This window comes from Epinephelus lanceolatus, chromosome 4 (assembly GCF_041903045.1).
Source record: "Epinephelus lanceolatus isolate andai-2023 chromosome 4, ASM4190304v1, whole genome shotgun sequence".
NCBI classification, from domain to species: Eukaryota; Metazoa; Chordata; class Actinopteri; order Perciformes; family Serranidae; genus Epinephelus; species Epinephelus lanceolatus.
This window is the reverse complement of record NC_135737.1, coordinates 26,231,549-26,248,729: the sequence shown is the minus strand read 5'-3', so window position 1 is coordinate 26,248,729 and position 17,181 is coordinate 26,231,549.

The window sequence follows — 17,181 nt, the reverse complement described above, 5'->3', positions numbered from 1 at the left end:
GAGAACACCATAAAACTGCACCGTGCACACACTGCTACAGTTGGAGCTGCTATGGTGAAAATGAGGAGGAATGTGCATTTGGGGGGTTTTATCCCCTAGAGTGCAGGAAAATGTACAAGTTACAGGTCCGAACACAGCGTGTGTCAACAGTCGTTAGCCTCAGTCAGCGTGGAAACATGAGTGACAGATACAAACTGTTGCTGCTGGCTGAGTCCCAACGTAGTATTCAGTAGTATTTACAGCAGCAGACTGGTGGTGGAAATATATTCTATGTCAGTGTACCAAGTTCACCTCAGACAGATCACCACTAACTCCCACACATGCTCCAGTCTTTCTTGGGCACTCACTCAAGCACATAGAAACACAGAAGCACCCTTGAACACACACATTATGCTCATTCACATATATCCACACACACGCAGAGGCATGCACTGGCTGACAGAGAGAGTGGTTGTTCCTCCAAGTCCTCCCTCAGCCAGCAGCTCTGAGACGCCATGGGTCTACATTTCAAAGGCCAAGGTCAGAGCGGCCTGCATTCACCAGGAAGTTACACAGTAATGAGACCAATTAGGAGGCTGCCGCAAGGAGGTATTCAATCTCCCTCTTTCTCTGTCTCCCCCTCTCTGTCCCTCAGGGATAAAGCCTCACTTTGTCCTTGGAAATGATCCACATTTATACAAAAACCCTGAAAACAATAAATACAGCAACTCTTTGAATTTGGCTGCAGTTGTCATTTGAATCTTTTTCTCACAGCTGGGCAAAATGGCGTCGCATTTGTTTGATGTCACATCACACTCCCTCACTGTCTGCTCGCCTCCATCTCCTCCTCCCACTGTCTTTCCCAAACTTTGTGTATCTAATTCTCTCCCTAGCTCTCCCTCCCTTCGACTGTCTCTGTGGTTCACTCCCATCAGCCCAGTGTCCCAAATGAGAGATCACACACACACACACTGGTTGAGCCCCATAGTGGCCAGCGTGTATCCAGGAACAACCATCTGTGCTGTTTAACCTTGACTGAGACAATGAACCTCTGTGACTCAGTGACTCACTTCATCAACCAGTGGTGACAAAAGTAAAACTCTAGTAGTAAAGTAGTTGGTTTAAACTTTTAGGTTAAGTAAAAATGCAAAGGCAAAATGTAATTCAGAGTAGGAGTAATTATTATGCATTATGCAGCAGAATGACAATGTATTACAATAATAGAGTTATCTTGGCGTGGGATTGAGACTTCAAAATCTCTGTATTACAAACTGTGGTATTTGAAAGACGTGGGTGTTTAGGAGGCAGAAAAGGTCTAATGAAACATGCCAATGTGTTGCATTGTGGGAAGTGGAGGAGCTATTTGGAGCTTGGAGCAAACAGGCCCTGACACACCATGCTGATGATCGGTTGCTCAATGTCAGGCCATCCATGAGTGTCTGTCACCCTGGTTTGTGCGGTGTGTGCTGCACTGTTGGGACTAGTCGGCCTTTAGTCAGGCTGTTGAGTCTGCGTCAGAGATGGTGGGGCCAATCAGTGAGTGAAATCAGTGATTGGCAGTTCAGCTCAGTGAGGTTATTGTTCATTAGCACACAATAAATATCATTTGTTCTATCAACATGGCGTTTGTGTTGTTAATGTGCTAACGGGCTAACTAGCATCATGAATCCGTCCTGTCGGTGCTCCAGTTTCCCTTTCTTTGAATGAAGAATACAGACTGCAGCTCCCTGCTGGTATGGAGAGTTATTTTCTCTCATGCAGGCACAGAATGTACGTGCTAGTTGAGGCCATTGGCTGTAGACTTTGCGGTGTGTTCAAGTGCAACATTTGGCCGACACACAGGCAACGCGAGGCAATGCAACTCTCAGCGTTCATCACCGCTAGTTTTTTGATGGTTTGGTGTGTCTTGGCCCGACTGGGGACTAAGATTTAGGATCTCTGCCGCTTTATTTATTTATTCTTTCGAGCTGTCCAAAATCTAAAAATTTTATGGATGAAAAACTGCTCACAAACCAGACAACTTCAGACCACAGTCAGCTTTGTAGAAGTTTCATTGTGTTGCAGTGTTGCACCAAACTACCAAACCACTGAACCGGTAAATTTTCATTTACCAGAACAACACATCACATTATTAAACTGTAAGTATTTAGACTCAGTGAAATCCTTTGGTCTTTGTTCTCATTCTTCTGGTGGTGAAAGCAGCTTTGCTGCTGACACACACCAGACTTCATGACCCCGTTCCCAACACGTCCAAACCCTCTCCCTGTTCTTAACAACTCAGCTCTTCCTGATGTTTTGTTGGCTGACGCTCTGCAGACCAACAAAGGAAAGAATTAACGGTCCAAAATGAAAAGGAGTCGGACAAAAACACCTCAGTCAAAAGCATCAAAGCCATTTTCTGAACTGAATAGAGAAGCTTGGATGGTGGTTTTACCTACCTTTCAGTGGTGCGCCCTGAGATAAGCCTTAGCTAAATACAGGGATGGGAGCAAATAAATGATGTGAATTCATATTGCCCTGTGGCAACACAAAGAGACTTTGCTCTTATAAACTTCACTGGAAGTGACTGGATACATTCATAATGTTAAGTGGAGGAGGAAAAGGGTGAAGAATGGGTCGGACAGGACGCTGAAAAGAACTGAAAACAATGATGTAAGAATATGAATAAAGGTTTTAATACACAAAGAGAATAAAACTTTGTTAGGACAAAAAGAAGCACCTGGAGAAATGTTACATCAAGACATCTTATTAAAAGCAAAACTGGCACACTCACTCTGACACTAGATAAACAGCTACACAGTATAAATAATTAAACGACAAATTACAATCATTGTAAAAAAAAATTATACATACCACAGTGTTTTAGATATTCTAATACATTTCTCCAACACGCAGGACAGCCATTAGTTTCAGTATATTATGAACATAAGCTTGCAGTCACTTTAAACCTGCTTGAGATCAGTAATCCATCACAGTTAACAACATGTCTGTCTATTGTTAGAGATAAGCTATCATTGCCTGGTGGTACAGTGTGGAGATTTCACATCACTCACTTTCTGCTCCTTGACTTTGTAACAATAACATAGCTTTTACCAGAATGAATGGACATGTAGTGTTCTTTGTGATAGGTTACATAACTTAACCGATTTTCAAGCAGCATTATGAAAATGAATGGTAACCAGTGGCTGGAATAATATGAGAAACATGTTCATCTTAAAACTACAAGAATACCCTGTTAAATGATCAGTAGTGATTTGAAGTATACATAATTGATAGCAAATAACCTGCCTTATATAAACATTGATTGTTATTGTAACACTTATCTGAACCTCTTGCATCTTGTTGTCTTCTCGGATCAGGTTGGTCCAGACACTTAGTCTGGACATCGTCTGGGGTCAAGGCCCTCCTACAGAGCTCCTCTCATAGGTCACATCCTGTCCGAAGGGGGAGAAAGAGGGGGCTCCTCTTACCGTGGGAGGCGGGAGGCTGGAGGTCAGAGGTCAGGGCTGCTTTCTCAGGTTTCAAAGCTTGCTGGGGGCTGAGGTCACAGGGTCACACTGGGCAGTTCAGCTCTAGTTAGGGCTGCTGTGTTTTTGTGGATCACGGTAATGGTTTCCGCAATTAAACACTAAAAATGGAAGCATTTATATCCTCTGGTGAAAGAAGGGGATGGCAATGACCGTCAGGCTGTTTTCAGCCAATCATGTGATCTGTCTCTGGCTGCTTGTTACCTGATGTGCTGCTGCAACAGTGATTTTAGTGTGTGTTGTGTTGTAACCTGAGTAATCAATCACTGAGGGCAGCTCTGCTTCTGACTTCAGTGGACAAACACAGCCTCACTGTGAGCTTACTGTTGGGGATGTAAGGCTGCAAGGTCTGACAGATTCAGGGGTGTGTGCATGTGTGTGTGTGTGTGTGTGTGTTAAGTGGGATTTATACTTCTGGGTTGAAGCAACACCATACCTACAGCGTATAGGCTCTGCATGGAAGTATACCCAACATAGCCTGACATGCACCTCCACAGAAATGTGACTACATGTCTGGGAGATACACACTTCCTGTTTGTTTTTGTAAGTTGAATCCATTTCCCTCGGTGGTAACAAAGCATTAATTTACTTGTATTTCACAGATAAGAAACAATAAGTTGTGAAGACAATAAAGCCTCTACAAAAATAGCATTGAAGTCTTCTGTGTGATTTATCCTGGCTTCATATGAGCAGAGGGAAGTCTGCTAGCTGCTAGGCTAATGTATGCAATGTAAAATGTCATAGGCTTATGCTAATAATGTTAGCATGTCGTATGTGTGTGGAAAATATTTCTTGTATAAAACAGTTGTTTTGTTGGTGACCTTCTGAGTTTTAATGGACTAATTTTGTACAGTTATCTTTTGTTAAATGTTGCTGTTGTTCCTGGCTTCATATGAGTACATATGAGGCTTATTTATGCAATGTAAAATGTTATAGGCTTATGCTAATAACGTTAGCATGTTGTATTTGTGGGGGAAATGTGTCTAACATAAGACAAGTGTTTTGTCTGTGAACCTTGCGAGTTATAAAGGAGACAAATTTTGTACTTGTGTTTAATATTGTTGCTATGAAGCCATGTTTTATGTGTGCTTTAAATTAATCAAACTTTACAGCTTCATGGAAACGGTCTTTATAGAAACCTTGTGGTGTAGACCCCTGTATTGCAGAGAGATACAGGCACACTACCCCATGTAATGCTCACAATGGCATTGGTCACTTGTGTAGGCTACAGCGTAGGTTCTGTGTAGAGCCTATGAACAACTCAGCCTTTAATAGTTTTGGTGGTGGTTATGAAGAATGGATTGGTATACATTTTTGGTGTATAGAGGAGTGGGGCTAGGAAGTATAGGACAACAGAGAGTGACTAATAAGTATACTAGGATGAAAACAAAGTGTTACGAAAAATGAAGAAGAGCATATGTTTGTGAACTGACCCTAAAACTTCGAGGTGGAGAGCGAATTAAAAAGATATAAAAGAAAGTGACTGGGAAGGCAAAGGGAGGAGAAGGTAAAGGTCATTCTGCTGACCAAGGCCTGAAGAATAAGTCATTGTTTTTGGTATTCCAATGGGAAAGTGAATGCAGATTTTCAGAAGTGGGATAAAGGGCAACTTTAGAAAAGAGAGAGAAGTGGGGGGTTGAAATGGGAGTGAGTGTGGGTGTGGAAGAAACAAAAGAAGACAAGAGAAAGACTGCCAAGAGTGAGGATGATAAAGAGGGTGAAAGAGAGTGCAGATGAGCACAAATCAAAGAACCTGCAACAAAATGTTCAAAAGGAAAAAGCAGTGAAGAACTAGAAGTGCGTCAGAAGTACAAGTTGAACCTTGTTGTTTTCCATCCAGCTGTAAAATTGCTCCACTGTAGAGGGACAGAGAAGTGGAATGCTTCTGCAGGTTTTATCTCAGTTACTGATAAAGAGCTTTATGCACAGTGTGGCGTGAGGCAAGGAGCTGAGCCTCATGGGGAGAGAGGGACACACTGGCCCCATATCTGCCAACAGCTGGCTTGCTCTGGGCTTGCAGCGCTAAAGCCTCTACGGGTCCAGATCCAGATTTCTTGTGTCCATCAGTAAATACATCAGAGCAGAGGAGAACAGAGAGCCTGGCCTGAGCGGTTCTGTTTCCTGTCAAGATGCATCTCCTCAGTCTGAGCAGAGGAGCATATGTGTTGACGAGGTGCCAAGAACTGAGAAAGAGGTCACTCCATCACTTTAATACAATGATCCACTTACTCATTTCAAACAGTTTGAAACACATGGTGAGGCAACATAGAACTCCCCAGCTTCAGGCCCCGACAGTTTATTAAAATGAAGCAACATGAGGTAAACTGTATATCTTCAATGCGTCATTGCGAGATGAAGATGAGGAACAGGAGGGAAGAAAAATGATTCCATTAAATCTGCAATATTTAATAAGTGTTTCCACAAGATATACAGTTTCAACTACAAACATTTCCAAAAAGTCTTCCAAATTAATTAACAGAATATGCAATTTATGGTCTGGTGTGAACCTTTTAGTAATTTGCCTGCCAACAGTGTTACAAATCACTGTTGCACTAATAAAAGTGTGTTCTGATCAAACACCGCCATGGATAAGGTTTGGTTAGGTTTAGGCACAATGACTTTTGGAAGCGAGGGCAACTGGTTTGTGTTAAAATGACTGCTTGATTTAGGGTCCACAACCAGTTTAGCAGCCCTGTGAGGCTGTGCTTTGAGCCAAATGCTTATGTTGGCACGTTGCGTACATGCTCAGAATGACGCATGCCAACGTATCTTTATGGAACGGTTCCTATGATACCTTATGAAAATAAACATATGGTTTGTTTGATATCTAACAAATTAGCGCTGGATGAATGACATTACATACTTAACGTTAAGTTACGTAGGTTAGGTTTAGAAAAAGAAGCATGGGGGTGTCGGTGGCTTAGTGGTAGAGCAGGCGCCCCGTGTACAAGGCTGTTGCCGCACTTTGCTGCATGTCACTCCCTCTCTCTCTCTCTCCTATCTCTATCTCTCTATCTCTCTCTCTCTCTCTGTCCTATCCATTAAAGGCCAAAAATGCCCCAAAAAATATCTTTAAAAAAAGAAAGAAAAAGAAGCATGGTGATGACAACAACTCAAAACTTGCTTGGTCCCAAACACCAGTCTCCTGGTGGAAAGTCCTGTGTTGTTTGACCCATCCAGCACTCAACCTGCATCCTTACACAGACTTTCCATCTCTTTACTATATATACTACTATACCGGTCATGTGATCACAGTCTTCCCGATTTTGTGGGTTATATACAAATTGTGGTACATTACATTTCGTAGGTGTACGTACAAACAGTCCCTGAGAGCAGCCTGCACATGCTGATGTTGAGCAATCATGGTTATCTTGTTCACCATCATAGTTTAGCAAGATTTTGACCAGATGGCAGGACTAGATTAGAAGTTGAAAGATAAAAGATAATGAAAATTTTTACAATTTATCCTGAGGGGTACATGAGTATCTGTACCAAACTGTCATGACAATCCATCTGATAGTTGTTAAGACATTTCGATCTTGACCAAAGTAGTGGATCAACTGACTGGAAGACACTATGACCAACACTGTCTAGAGCCTTGCCGCCAGCATGGCTAAATATACCTACTGTGTTAAGGTAAGGGACCAATCATGGTCACGGTTAAAAAAAACCTAACAATGCTGATTGTTCTCTCATGGTTTCCCATGTCATATACACACGTTTAGCTGACCCATCCGTTGAGTTGACCTCCTCCCTTTGTGGACTTCGTGGCTCCAGAGTAATGTCACACTATTTCCTCCTTGCTCCAGATGGACAAGAGTCTGATTCCTACAGCTGCTAGATGACTTTGTCAGTTGAACACATTTACTGAAACGACTGACCCTGTCCTTTTTTGGACGGACAGTTTCGGCATTTCTCTTTAGAACTGATGACCACCTGCTCAATCAATGTTGCATGTGTGGAACAAAATTATCAGTGTTTACTTTTGCAACAAGGGAAACTTTGGTCCATCATTCCTGTTGAGCTGGTCAGGCGACTAATGAGTCACAGGGGTGGGTAAATAATCAGCTTCCACCTCTGACCTTATCAGTGACCACTAAACCCGTGGACTGATTCCATTGACATTTGTTTACTCTAGGAATAAAATTGCACTTTTGTTGATAATATCAGTTCTGTGCAGATGTTTGGAAACACTCACAGTCAGGGTGTGATCGATATTAAACCCAGTGAGTCACCTATGTTATCTGAGGTGTCTTTGTCCTGTGTAAATCAGTCAAACTGAAGGCTATTGGATTTGCAGTCCAAATAGTGGTAAACCACAGGACGTCATCAAGGCCAGGAAAATCAGGACACACACACACACACACACACACACCCCTTATCTGTCCCATATGAGAGATCAAAGAACCACAGGCTGTCAGCAATCAAACAGAGAATGAGGGAACGCCAGCAAAATAAACTGATAAAAAAGAGCAAGTGATATAGGCAGCAGGAAGAAAGGGGAAGCACAGGATGAAGAGATACAAACATGAGCAAAATACAGACAGAGAGAGAGAGAGACGAGAAAGAAAAGAGAAGAAAATATCCACATATGTCCCAGAGTAAATGAGGTCACTATACCCATGAGCCATTTCAACACAGAGAACAATGTATGTCTCTGGAGGCCAATCAGATAACATCAGCCAAGTGGGCTGCAGCTGTGAGCCAGTCATAATCACTCTTAGTGACATCAGACGTACAGTTGGATTCAAACCAGGGAATATGATCTTCTATGGAAAGAAAGACTTTAAAAGGGTGGGTCCTCTTGGAAATCCAAATCTTATTGAAATAGACCCCAAAGTCTCTACCCCTGTGCTCCAGTTTCCTCAGAGACATCACTTTCCAAAGATAGGGAAGAACTACTTTTCATGCTCCAGATACAATTTGGCACTAAACACCGAAACCACATACAGTACAGGCAACTTGAGACACTCTACAAACAGCAGATGTTCTCCTTATCAAGAAGCATGCAACATCTGGATAGGATCTAAACACCAGGGAATAGAAATCCAAAATGTTTACAGCTGAACCTTCGAGACAACATGTGAAACTCTGACATAACTCTTAACATGAGTCAGTTATTAACCACAATCCTGAATGGAGAGGAGTTTCTATTGTGCAGCAGAGCTGCTGATAAGGAACAGATATGGAGCCACTTCTGTCACCTCATCTTATCTGAGACAAGTTAATTATCTTTTCAGCTGTGTTCTCAACCATAAACAGAATGAAATTACACAACCTTCTTCTGTGTTTACCTTTTAAAACCAGTGTTGTAAAGGCCACACGTGACAAGAACACAGGTGTGTGTGTGTGTGTGTGTGTGTTTGCATTTTCTCCCCATGTGTTTTCTCCAGCTTCTCTGGTTTCCCCCCACAGTCCAAAGACATGAATGTCAGGTTAATTGGTGACTCTGAAATTGCCCGTAGGTGTGAAAGTGACTGTGAATGGTTGTCTGTCTTTTATGTGTCAGCCCTGTGATAGTTTGGTGACCTGATCAGGGTGTCCCTCGAACTCCGCCTTTTGTCCAATGTCAGCTGGGATCCAGCCCAATGCAACCCTGTACCAGGATAAGCAGTTATGCAAAAATGAATGAATAAATGTTTTGATTATAAAAAAACAAAACAAAAAAAAAACAGTGGAAAAAAAGAGACTGAAGCCTACTATCACAGATGTACAGTAGAACATACAGTGCATTCAGAAAGTATTCAGGCCCCCTTCACTTTTTTCACTTTTATTATGTTGCAGCCTGATGCTACAATCATTTAAATTCTTTTTTTTTTTTTACATTAATCAACACTCAGTACTCCATAATGACAAAGTGAAAACAGAATTTTAGATATTTCTGCAAATGTATTAAAAAGGAAAAACTGAAATGTCACATTGGCATAAGTATTCAGACCCTTTACTCAGTACTTAGTTGAAGCACCTTTGGCAGCAATTACGGCCTCGAGCCTTTTTGGGTATGACGCAACAAGCTTTGCACACCTGGATTGGGGGATTTTCTGCCATTCTTCTTTGCAAATCCTCTCAAGCCCAGTCAGGCTGGATGGGGACTGTTGGTGGACAGCTATTTTCAGGTCTCTCCAGAGATGTTCAATAGTGTTCAAGTCAGGGCTTTGAATGGGCCACTCCAGAACATTCACAGAGTTGTCCCTAAGCCACTCCTGTGTTGTCTTGGCTGTGTACTTAGGGTCATTGTCATGTTGGAAGGTGAACCTTCGGCCCAGTCTGGAGTCCTGAGCACTGTGGAGCAGACTTTCATTGAGGATCTCTCTGTACTTTGCTCCATTCAGCTTTCCCTCAATCCTGACCAGTCTCCAAGTCCCTGCTGCTGAAAAATACCCTCACAGCATGATGCTGCCATCACCATGTTTCACTGTTGGGATGGTATTGGGCAGGCGATGAGCTGTGCCTGGTTTCCTCAAGACGTAACTTTTAAAATTGAGGTCAGTGATGGAAATGTCTTAAGTTTTGCAGGTATCTGGTCATAAACCAAAGTACCTGACAAATCAAAATGTTGCACTGAAAAGTCAGAGGACCACCAAAGTTATTAAAATTCATCTTGAGGGGGACATGATTGTCCTAAATATTTCAGTGTGGGTTTACATGTCGCTAGCATGGCTAAAAATAAGAATGAGAATTAAAATTAGAAGCACACAGACTGCCCACAACACAAGCAATGCCCTGGGAAACTAAAGAGTTGGAGACAGAACTACGACAGGCTGACAAATGATTAAATTGCTTTACAAAGAACCTAAAGGCTAAAACACATTTACATGAATACACTGTACATATGCGAGCACAAAGGTACAAAAAGCAGTTGAAAAAAGACACATGTTCCACAGACCACTGGACAGATGTTGTGGAGGCAGAGATGGGCCTCTTTATAGCAAAACACTGAGCTGTTCAAAGAGGCCCTGCTGACCCCGGGACAGAGCGACTCAATTAGCTTCCCATAATGAGACCACACTGTGGGGGGTGTTTATATAAGCTTATTAAAACATAATCCTGCAAGCAAGGCCATACTGTAGCATGCCAGACAGGCCACTCCTGTAACCGCAGTGTTAGCTAACAGCAGGCTGGTGGCTTTAGTCCTCAGAAGAAATGAAAAGAGGGCTCAGACAAAATATTTGTAGTCATAAATCAACGTCTCAAATCAAACTCCTTTTTTGGGGGGGATAAAACTAAACTCCATTTCTCTCTCCAGTAATCTCTGTTCACTTATGTTTGAAAATTTTCAGTATATGTATTTTATCTTAATTACTTGTTTGACCTTCTGTTTTGCTGTGCCTTTTACTGTGCTTTAGTTTATTGGTACAGAAGGTCTGTATCTCCCACAGCTGGTGCAGTGCAATCCAGGTTACAGGACAGTGCAGCACTGCAGCAATGCAGGATATAACTGTCTCACACTACTGTTACACAAGACCAGCAAAGACACAGAGACATATTTAAGGGTTAAAAATGATTTATGCCTTGTATAAGTGAAGAGATTCGCTCTCTTTTTGTCTAAATATAATGTGGACGTGACCTTGGCCACTGTCTCCCACACAGCAGAAACTTGGTTTTACATCATGTACTGTTTGATGATAAAGTGTCTCAGAGGACAAATTGTGCATGTAATGATCTGATGTTGGATGTAGCTACAAAACCCTCAAAGAAAGCTAAGCATCTGCATTTTAGTTTCATTTTCAGTCCTCTTTGCATTTTGTAATCTGTGTCTCTCTTCATAACTGAGAGCCGTGACAGTGAGCCGTGAAACCATAACAATGACCTGAAAGATGCCAAAACGCTTTGTAGAGCTGCAGCAAGCGAGACCCAGCTCATCTCAAATGAGCCTGTTGTACCAACACTGAAGCTTCCTACATGAAAGGCTGATGAGGGAATGAGATGCAGGTGAGCAGGGAAGGTCAGGTAACTGCAGGGCTGATGAGGGAAGTGGAAACAGGTGTGTTGATGAGTGGGACAGTCAGGTGATGGTGAAAGGAGGGAAAGTCAGAGTTTTAAATAAGGGCACTTATGTTATCCAATATAATGTAATAAGTATTTATAATAAAAGTCTGTATCAAAATGAGACACTCAACACTTAGAGTCCTGTGAACATATGAGAACATGAGCACAGGTCACTTAAATAACTTGTACAGGAGAGAGACTGAGGTCCTCAACATACTTTGACAATAGTTTTGTGTCACGAATGTACTCAATTGGTTAAATCTATGTGTGGGTGTCTTTTAATCAACGCCCCAGACATATTGCATCGCATTACAAGAGCTTGGGCAACAGCTAATCCTAAAGACAATGTACAAAGTGGACCACAGTCTACTGGCTGAATCCCTTCCCACTCCTAAGACCTGATCGACATTGTTAATGTCCCACGATAATCCCGCCCCACGGGCTGAGCTTGAGTCATTATGAGGGCAATTATCTGAGGGGTGCCGGAGAAATCCTTCACCAACTTTAAGACATCAAAACTGATTACAGAGCCGCTCTTTCATGTGGAGTCAGAGTTCACATCTTACCTAAAAGATTCTCAGAAGTTATGTAAGAAATTGGGTTTACAGGACGGGAAAGTTCAATGGCCAGCTAAACTTTTACAGCTGAAGCAGGTTACAGCTGACTGGGCCACCCATTTAACACTATTATCTCACCCAACATTCATTTAAAAGGGCTATATACAACAGTTTCCATCCAGGGCTGAGGCAACCACTTACAGTTCAGTAACAACTGTGGACATTTAGTGGGGTTGGATGACATGAGGAAGAGTTTACATTCTACAATTAGGCACATATTACACATGCTGGTTTTATTTTAGGCTGACTCTGTATCTCAAAGGAATAGTTGAACATTTAAAAACATACCTTTACTTGCTTTCTTGCCAAGGTAGATAAGAGAGCAGTCTTTTCTACTGGCATCAGTTAGAAATGCCGCCGGTAACAACGTTGCAGCATCACTTTGACACACTGCCGGTAACAACATTACATAATGAGCTGGAAAGTCCCAATAGCGCATGCAGGAGGGGAGGTGGATGGGTCCAACAAGCCTGGACTTTCAAACTGGAGCCACCTGTTCACTTCCAGTGTGAATGTTGAGCCAAACCATGATGTTTTTTTTTTCCCTAAAACTAACCACATGCTTTTGTTGCACAATGAAAAAAATGTTGTACGTCCATCTTGAAAAAGATTGTGTGCATCTAACAAGCAGAACCATATATGCCCTGTGAAACCCACACAATGCATGTAACAATTGTAAATTGACATGGCATCCCAGAACGTCAACAACAGATACAGGACACCTAGCACATAATATGTAGACGTAAAACTCCATTGATGAAATACCAAAATTTGACGAGTTGGGATGAGAATGCATTGTTCGGTCCCGGCTGTTTGGTAGCTGCAGAGTGAACACTCCTTAGCTACTCAGTGCTCTCGGGTACAGGCAGCTGCAGACCCAGACCCAAGGTGAGTCTGAGTAAGCTGGAGGCAGCTGCTTGGAGAAAGAGAGGCTTTGTCTGAAAAGGCTTTGAAATAACATTATCTTCTGCCTTCTACTTAGAAGTCATGATTTTACAGCTCAAAGCAACTTGAAGGTTCAGTGTGTAAGATTTAGGTGCATCTGAATGTAGAAATGGTTTATAATATTCAGAACTACTAACTTTCATTGGTGTATAATCACCTGAAACTAAGAATTATTGTGTTTTTGTTACATTTGAATGAGCTGTGTAAATTTATGTACAGAGGGGGTCATCTGTCACAAGCCCCTTTTACACTGCCAGATTTTCCACGAATGTTGGGCCATTTTGCCGTCAAGCTGCGAGCGTTTAGACACACAGAGCCGGATTGGGTTGATCCGAGGTGCCCAATTTTCCGCCTCGTAGGGTAGTCATATTGGCAGAACCCTTTTAGTTTAAACAGAACAAGGCGCCCTTCCGCAATGGGAGGGGCTGTTGAAGACTTGTGGGAGGAGCTGTTGATGATGAGCCACTGGCGGTGGATAAACAGGAAACAGCTGATAGCAGGAATTAGTGAGCAGCTAGTAGCAAGAGGGAAATGCAAACCTGACAGACACTGTAAAGATGAGCAACTGGGGAGACAAGGAATTGCGTGCCCTCCTTGCCCTTGCAAACAAAGAGGCCATTAACCGTCAGATGACAGGAACGGTGAAGGACGGGCCGACTTATGAGAGAATCGCCGAAGGACTGACCAGCCGCGGCTTCCCTCCCACGTCACTGTTTACCTCACCCACTGAGCTCCTTGCTCACGCCCCCCATTGCCCTGAAAAAGGTGCATTCTGTATAAACAAAATTTTTTTGATTTTGTTTTTATACTGCCAATGCTGAAAAAAGACCGATTGGGCTTTCCTGCAAATTTGCACAATTCCTATCTAGAAAGGGCTACAGAGTCTGCCATACTGTTCTACAGTAGGCCAGAAGGGACAAATCAAACACTGACTTTAGATAGGGCCATTTGCATTTTCACGTTGATCACTGTAGTTCTCCTACATGCTTGTGACATAGGATAAATTTCAGCTCTTCAACCTCACTGCTGGATGCCAGTTAATTCTATTCACTGGACCTTTGATAGGATACAGTGTCTGGCTTTTGTTTATCTGCAGGGCTAACTTGGTTTGTTTACCGTGTTACGTAAATGTTGCTGTCACCCTTAATGTCCCACTGAACCTCTCAAACTCTCTGTGGAAAAAGGAATGAATAGTGGAATATTCATATTGAACAACCCAACACAAAATTCTTAATCAGGTACAGCCCTATTACCAGCAAGCTATTTCTCCTAATCTTTATGCTAAGCTAAGATAACTGGCTGCTGGCTCCAGCTTCATGTTGAATTGCACAGATATGAAAGTGGTATTGATCTAATTCTTGGCTAGACACTGATTAAGCATATTTCCCAAAATGTTGTAATATTCCCTCAGGATTTGAACAATCACATTCCCCACCATGATATCATTTAGATAATATTGATTAGACAGAGTTTGGTTGGTAGCAACAGGATAGTCAAAAACTTTCTTCGGTGGGTGAGGTTGTGCTTGAGGAATTTGCCCTCATTACCTCAGTATTTCTACAATCCTGCATACAGCCTTGTTCCTAAAAGCAGATATAGTTATCTTTAAACCGACGACAGATACTCCAGCTGCACCCTGAGAGAAACCGAGCAGCTCTGTTGGACTAAACCCACAGTGAATACCATCAAATTGAGCCACAAAGTGTTGCCTTTGTGCGCCCGTGACCATGAAATGGCTCCAGTGCAAATAGTCAGATTACCACTGTATGATAATATTTTGTCAGTTCTATAGTCTTTGAGGGTTTGGTGATGTTGGCTCCTTGATGTGTTTTACGCTTACATATGGTTAAATACCCCCACGTATGTTTGCTTAACTGAGCTGTCTTGTTTTATGAAGAAGAGTATTTATTCACTTTTCTACCTCAGGGACTGTTTGGAATTTGGATTAAGAGGAGCAGTCTGAGAGACACCCACACATGGATACACAATCTAACAATTTTACAGTGAAATTTAAGAGACGTGTAAACCTCACCTCTGATGTGTTTCCTGTCTGTTAGTTTCATGATTGACAGCTCAATATTCCCACCACAGACAATAACTTGTACTTCCAGCAGACAGGTAGATATTACCGTCAAACACATAAGCGCCGGTGCTAAATCACAGGACGTTTCGCAAGACGGCAGCCTCGCTAGAACACAACAATTGGGTTTCCTGCTAAAATATTGGTGGAAAGTGGAGCCATCCTGACTATCATAATTAGAACACTTGGCACCACTTCTACCTCAGATTCACCCACTGTGAGGCTGGACAACATACTCATCTGCAGTCTGCCAGACGACACAAACTCTCTTTTAGCTGCCTACCCTATCATTAGCGCTTCTAAACAAGTACAAGATACCTACCTCGCTGTCTTTCTCTGCCCATTGTTGTATACTGTGGTGCAGACACATAGCTATGAATAGGAGAAAAGGCCTATTTCAGGCAATTATAATCATCTGATCCTGCATAGTTAGAAGTCTTGGTGCCGACAAAACCTCTGAGGTTAAATCTTTGAAGTCACATTTAACTCTTTCCCAACTTTGGAACTTAGTAGTTTTAAGTTAATTTTAGAGACTGGCTGCGGCTGACATGGTTACTACTCACTATAAAGGAAATTATGCATGTAAGGGACTATGTAGTGAATCACATGGCAAAATTAAAAAATGACTCAGGTCGTCACTCGTCCAGCACTTTTGTTGGTAGTTAGCTCATGGTTAAAGGCCCTCAATTGTACTCCACTTTTTCTGTTGCATTATGAGATAATACAAGTCAACTATATAGGGTATAATAATCAGTAACAGACATTCAAACCGTAAAAATAGCAAATATGTTATATGGGGCTGTACCAAAAAAACAAATGAAAAAAATCCTCAATTTGAATATGATTCACAGGATTAAAAATGTGAAAAGTCTTTTTTCATTAAATCAACTTTCTTTGATGAATAAATGTAATTTATGGTGTTATTAGCACTAGGCTATATCCGGGTCGGGAGCCCTCACTGGTAAGCCTTGCCCTGTCTGTAAATGTGCAGAAAAACCTGGTATAAACAGAATCACCAGACCAGATTAAATGTTGATTTAGAATTTGAATGCCAACATTAAAGCTTCAAAGCATTAAACTATTCAGCGCAGCCCTAATGCTATATGAGGACTACATAGTGAATAATTGATCAAGGACCACAGTAGAAAAGCGTGCTGGCCATCCTTGACATTATTGTAGTTGTGTGAGATCTATGTTCTCCCTTCTCATAATATCAAATAAACTAATCTACATTTAATAGTGAATGATTTTCGATGTCAACCTCAGGCTAATAATAGCACAATTTCATTCACAGTGTTTTTCCACTTAAAGGTCCAGTGTGTAGGATTAGTGGCATTTAGCAATGAGGATGCAGAGCTCAAAATTTCTCGTGTGCCAAGCGTGTGTAAGAACTACAGTGGCTGAAGTGAAAGTGTAAATGGCCCTATCTAGAGCTAGTGTTTGATTGGTTGGGGTGTCAATGTGTACATCACAAATTTCTTTACAATACAATATTATATTAATTCTTGGACAATTATAAGATAATTGCTGATAGGTCTGCCGTGATGTGATTTTGAAACTCTTTATGAGTTTCTTTTTTTTCCTCAGCAGAATTTTGAGTCATGGGGTGGATAACTGATCACTCTGTCCAATCAGGGCTGATCGGATCAGTGGATGAGAGGAGCAGCTGCTGCAGAGGGAGTGAATGCAAACTTTTAGACCCAGTGCAACAAAGTTTCACTTTCACTGCGCCTTGTGTTCTGCTGCTCTGTCTGTGTCCAGAGTATGCTCTGTGCTCTGAGAGGGTGGTGCAACAAATAACCGAATGGTATATATATATATATATATTCCATTAGCCCCCTAATGAACAGTCCAGCCCGCAAAAAAATTAAAAATAAAAAATAGAAACATGGCAGCAGATTTTATCATGGCAGGCCACCACACATAAATGAATGTGTGGGAATCACTTGTAGAACAGTATGGCAGACTACGTGGAATATGACTCGTTCCATATGTACCTATAAACAGCTCGTACTCAGGTTACAAAATACAACGATTACTATTA